At 33.1% G+C, this 6,414-nt stretch overlaps 1 long non-coding RNA gene across 1 annotated transcript; it reads right to left on the bottom strand.

Moving 5' to 3' along the window:
* Positions 1–647: 647 nt before the first annotated feature.
* On the bottom strand, positions 648–4,655 carry LOC111714227 (uncharacterized). Its single transcript, XR_002767916.1, has 2 exons — positions 4,554–4,655; positions 648–1,954 (listed from the first exon to the last, which is right to left on the bottom strand). It is a non-coding gene; the product is annotated as an uncharacterized LOC111714227 (long non-coding RNA).
* Positions 4,656–6,414: the final 1,759 nt, after the last annotated feature.

Genomic DNA, 6,414 nt, shown 5'->3' with positions numbered 1-6,414 from the left:
CATTTCGTTTAAATCAATGCTTGGTCCTTGACAAAGGTAAGTGCACCAAATGATGCAATTTATGCACCAGTTGGAAATAATCGCCAAGAAAGTTCTCTGAACAAAGTTGTCGGTTTCACACCAAAATGTCCTCGAAAATTAAGTCCTGTTATTGTTAAAAATGCACGTACTAACATGGAAAAAGTCCATGTTTAAAAAAATGTAATATTTTCGGGAAAAAAATTCCAGGAATCCAAAAACCCAGGACTTTATTTCCAGCTTCATTTTGTCTTAGGACATCGGGAAATTGACACTTTTTTATCAAAGTTTTATATTTTTAGGTTTTTTTCCCAGAAATTTTTTTCCCGCGTCTTTGCATAGATTTTATTTTTTACACAGTACTGCACAACATATGTATTTTTATTGCATTGTACATAGTATGTATTTTACTGTGCAGTGTGCATAGTTCTTATTTCACCGTTCTGTGTACAAAGGATATTAGAATACATATCATTATATGGGAGTCATAATTTTTTTTGATAATATTCTTAAGCCCTTAAATATCCAGGACAGCATTTGATTTATTAAACTCGCTTTTCTGTGGCAATTGCCATTATATAGATTGAGAATACAACATTATAAAAACTCTTGCTATGTTTTTATATATCTGGGATTCACAAGCACTACAGGGTTATCTAGTGCTTGTATGTATACTATGCATAAATGAGGCACCATTTTACTTTGTGGTCAGGTGTGCAAATGCCTAAGCTGTCCAGAATATGGCATGTTCAGTTGAAATGATTTTGATCATCAAATTGTCCAGTAGGAATGGTTTTGATCCGTAGGTTGTTGAGATGAAATGATTTTGATCAGAAGGGTTTCCAGTTTATATGCGTTTGATCAGAAGGGTTTCCAGTTTATATGCGTTTGATCAGAAGGGTTTCCAGTTTATATGCGTTTGATCAGAAGGTTGTCTAGATAAAATGATCTTGATCAGATATTGTGATCAACAAGTTGTCCACTGGGAATGATTTTGATAAGTAAGTTGTTTAGATGAAATGATCTTGATCATCAAGTTGTCTAGATGAAATTATCTTGATCAGCAAGTTGTCTACATGAAATGATCTTGATCATCAAGTTGTCTAGATGAAATTATCTTGATCAGCAAGTTGTTTACATGAAATGATCTCGATCATCAAGTTGTCCAGATAAAATGATCTCGATCATCAAGTTGTCTAGATGAAATTATCTTGATCAGCAAGTTGTATACATGAAATGATCTTGATCATCAAGTTGTCTAGATGAAATTATCTTGATCATCAAGTTGTCTAGATGAAATTATCTTGATCAGCAAGTTGTCTAGATGAAATTATCTTGATCAGCAAGATGGCCAGATGAAATGATCTCGATCAACAAGTTGTCTACATGAAATGATCTTGATCATCAAGTTGTCTAGATGAAATTATCTTGATCAGCAAGTTGTCTACATGAAATGATCTTGATCATCAAGTTGTCTACATGAAATTATCTTGATCAGCAAGTTGTCTAGATGAAATTATCTTGATCAACAAGTTGTCTACATAAAATGATCTCGATCAGCAAGTTGTCTAGATGAAATTATCTTGATCAGCAAGTTGTCTAGATGAAATTATCTTGATCAACAAGTTGTCCAGATGAAATGATCTCGATCAGCAAGTTGTCTTGATGAAATGATCTTGATCATCAAGTTGTCTAGATGAAATTATCTTGATCAGCAAGTTGTCTACATGAAATGATCCTGATCAGCAAGTTGTCTAGATGAAATTATCTTGATCAGCAAGTTGTCCAGATGAAATGATCTTGATCAGCAAGGTGTCTAGATGAAATGATCTTGATCAGCAAGTTGTCCAGTCCAAATGATCTTTTGGTCTACAATTCTCTGGACAAGTTTGTGATATCTGCATATCACCAATAGATCCAACAAAGTTTCCAGTCTCTGAAATATCAGTAAATGTGAATTTTAAATTTTATTGTTTTTAACTTTAAGTGTTAATGAACCCAATGAATGAAACTAATATTGATTTATTTAAGGAATTCGTCAATTTTTGCATTTGTTTGTATATTCATTAATTCAATTATTTATTTATTCATTTACTTATTTATTCATTTACTCATTTATTCATTCATTCATTTATTCATTTATTCATTTATTCATTTATTCATTTATTCAGTTATTCATTTATTCATTTATTCATTTATTCATTTATTCACTTATTGATTTCTTCATTTGTTCATTCATTTATTTATTTACTTATTCATTGATTAATTTATTAGTTTGTTTAGTAGCAACGATTAAAGAATCAGCAACCCTCTAGCAACGAGGTGATGCACTTGATGAGGAACCCGATGCTTATTTCGAACTTCTCTTTAAGGGTTCCGATGAACTAGGATGGAAGGAGAATGCTGAAGAGAGAATCAAACCCGTTTCTTCATCTCTCTGGCTCTCTGGAGAGGTATTGGAGAGGTTGGAGTCAACAGAGCCGGAATCACTGGAGCTAGAGTCAAAAGAGCCAGAGCTGAGGGAGGTCTTCTGCATCTGGGGGGTTGCTGAGAAATTACAGGTTTATCAGAGAAAACAGACTTGGAACTTATTTGAATTATGAAATACTTTGGATTCTGGGAGAGAACTAGGTAGGATCCTCTGTACACCGGAGAAAGTGGTGGTTTAGATGAATCTTCCCTGATGAAAACATGTAAGCAGGAGGTTATACTGGAAGGAATCTGGTCCAGTTTCAATACTGGAACTGCAGAATGATGAGGAAGAACTGTGGTGTTATTCTTCAGGATTGACTGGATTCTTCTTAGATACTCTGAAGAGGGCAGGTCTTGAGTATCCAGAAAATATCTGGGCAGAACCAGCAAAGAACCAAATAGAGCTTCACAAGCGGAGATAGCAGAACCCTCTCTGGAAACACTCCGGAGACCAAGTAACGCCAGGGGTAGATGATTGAACCAGCCTGTTCCAGACAATCAAGCTCTCAGAGACACTTTGAGACAATGGTGGAACCTCTCCACCAAGCCATTGGACTGTGGATGGAAAGGTGTGGTTGGAGAGTTTATGATTCCTAGGAACCTGCAGAGATTAATCAAGATTGAGCTAGTAAACTGGGCTCTATGATGGGAGGTGATCACAGATGGAACTCCAAAGGTTGGGATCCAGGATCGGAGTAAAACCGTGGCACATTCTTCTGCTGTTGTAGACTGAAGAGGAATTGCTTCTGGGCATTCCTTTATTATTTTTTCATTTATTCTTGTATTCTTTTATCCTCTGATTGGCTTACAAATAATAATGAAATCAAATAAACTTTAGACTTTCGAAAATAGCGAGCCAAGTAATGTGCAGTACCGTCAAGTGTATGACAACATCGAGACAAGACCAGCCAGTCGCCTGTTGCAAAAATGTTTGGATTTTCAACTTCAGCGGCTGAGGCGGCCCACTTGCACTGCTTGGCGCCTCACCAAATTTTAATACAAGCTAGCCATGGGAATGGAGTGGGTACCCTCCAAGATTTAGCAGGAAAAACTTACCATTAAAAAAGGTTTTTTAATATATTACAATTTTAAACATTCTAGCTGAAATGCCCGACATGACCCATAAAATTTTATAAATACTTTTAAAAAAGTTGGAATTAAAAAAAAAAAATTATTTTTAAAAACAATGATCATAATTTTTTAAAATAAATTTTGGTCCAGTCATTTGGCCAGCTATAGCTAACATATATACAAATAAACAAATATGTATTTTCAACATTAATAATTTTTTTATTTAAGTTTTACATTATTTTTAAAATATTCATATGAAATCAGATGAAAATCTTTTTACATTTTTATGTTTCTTGTTCTTCATTTTCTTCTTGTTCGTATATCTTTAAATCATATTTAAGCTTTTTGAAATTTTTTTTTTTTGAATATCCTTGCAGTATGCCACTCTACAAGAAAGTGCAATTTTTAGAGGATCTTGCTTTTTTTCTGAATTCTATATTTAATTGAGCTTATCTGGTTTGATATAATTTTTTCTGGACTCTGTATCGTTCTCATATGTGCTATATTACTCAGCAACTCATTTTCTAGAACATTTTACTTCTGGTTAAATAAATAGAGGGGGAGGATGCTTCTAGCCCCTTCTCTAATGTTGTCTCCATTTGCCATCTAAAAAATTGACAGTGCAAAGCTTGACATCAAAGATTCTCGACCATTTTCTTTCCTGTTCAATTTTCTTTTTTCTTCTTGTTTATTGTTTCTATGCTTTGAGGCCTCTCTAAATAGTTCTTTTGACATCGAGTTGTGGAGCAGCTAGGAGAGAGATAAGAAGGCTTGTAGGAGGAAGGGTATAAGGGATTGCTCTCTGTTTTCCTTAATGTTATAGTTTTTCCGAATAAGTGGAATTTTCAGGAAACTCATAACTACATTCCTTATGCAAAATGGGCAGTTGTAAATATATCTATATATATATAAGCAAAGAGAATTATTACAAGGATTTATATATTTGCGGGAAGAATATTCATTAAGCGGTTGTTGACAAAAAATGTTGTTACCATTCTTTCTCTGTGTGGGCCAAGGTCTATTGTTAGGGGCAGGATAGGAACTGCAGAGATAGGAATCATGTACACAAGCTTCATTCTTTACAACAGGCCATACATACTATACAACCATTACAAATAAAAACAATTTTTCAAATAATTCACTTGGTAGTTTCAGTTCAAGTTGTTATGAAATAAGAAGACATTTTTAGAAAATGTTTTGTTGCAAATTAATTGTTTTGTGCTTTAAATAGTTAAAGGCTTTCATTTAGATTTTTTTTGGGGGGGGGGTAAAATCATGGTTAAGGATTTTTTTCCCATTATTTCATTAAAGCAAAATAATGATATAAAAGTTGTAAAAATAACAATTTACTATATTTTATATGTTTTTAAATTTATATATTTTAATTTATTTTAAATTTTTTATGTGTTTCTATGAGTTCCTGAGTAAGAAGAGTTTGGTCATATCCCTTTTGCCAGCTGACTGACATCTGTAATATTTATTATTGTAATATAATTATAATTATAACGAATTTTTAAAAACTAGTTTGCTATAATTTTTCAGAAAATGTCTAATCGTTTGTGTGCTTGGTTGAATACTGACCTATTTACAAACATCCCTTTTCCCGAAGATCTATTGAAAAGCATTAAAAAGTTTTGAATTTCTAACATACAACCCTTTAAATTTGCGTATCTCATACTTTGACGTAATTCAAAACTAGAGGAGCTATAAGGTCGCAAACATTTAATTTAGCATACAATTGACCGTTTCCTGAGACTAGATTAGAGGGAAAATGTGGATAACCTTGCATTTTTTTTATCACGTTCAAAGTCCAATCTTTACAATCATTGAAAATTTTAAGAATTTGAACAAAATTAAATATTCATAGAATTTATCATTGTAAAAGTTAAATTTTTACTATCCCCTGATTTGGCTCTATTGTATTAAAAACACATAAATAAATGAAAGCACTATAAACTTTGGTTCATTTCAAGAACCGGGCCGACCTTCAAGCAAGTAGTACAGTACACATACAGTCTAGGTAAGGCAAAGCGGGACGGTACAACAAATGAATCAGTGTAGCAAAAAGCGTGAAGACATGATTTTGTAAACTTGCAGTACGTTGTACATTATAAATGATTTAATTATTGAACTTAGACATAATGATATTATTCATTGAAGCTGCGTTTCAATTGAATACTTAATATGCTTAGCTTAAATCATGCAACATACTTAAATTACGCTATAAAATATGGGCAGGGATAGATTTACTGCGCTATATCCAATCTCTTTAATCCATTTAAATATCTACCTTAAACTTTAACTGTGCGAAAATTGCCAAATACGATGGTCTTAATAAAGTGATATCAATAACATTGTAGGAATGGAATTACGACCATTCCTATTAACCTTGTAACCTAAGATTTGAATAAATTTAGTTGATTGAGACTCGGCTTTTGATTACATTATCAGAAGCATAGTAACCTTGCAGCAAAGCTTTGGTTCTTGTTGAAACATACGAGGGTAGATCTTGCCTTGCCAATTGGCAATGGGATCAAATATAGTTTGAAAGATGGTTTGGGACCTCATTGAATTATAAGAGTATAGATCTTGAATTGATAATTGGTAATCGGATAAAATATAGATTGAAAGATGGCTTGGGACCTCATTGAATTATAAGAGTATAGATCTTGAATTGATAATCGGTAATCGGATTGAATATAGCTTGAAAGATGGCTTGGGACTTCATTGAATTATCAGATTATAGATATTGCCTTGATAATTGGCAATGGGATCAAATATAGTTTGAAAGATAGCTTGGGACCTCATTGAATTATCAGATTATAGATATTGCCTTGACAATTGGCAATGGGA

The sequence above is a fragment of the Eurytemora carolleeae genome, unplaced genomic scaffold, assembly GCF_000591075.1.
Source record: "Eurytemora carolleeae unplaced genomic scaffold, Eaff_2.0 scaffold1420, whole genome shotgun sequence".
Taxonomy (NCBI): domain Eukaryota; kingdom Metazoa; phylum Arthropoda; class Copepoda; order Calanoida; family Temoridae; genus Eurytemora; species Eurytemora carolleeae.
This window is presented reverse-complemented; position numbering and strand designations above follow the sequence as displayed.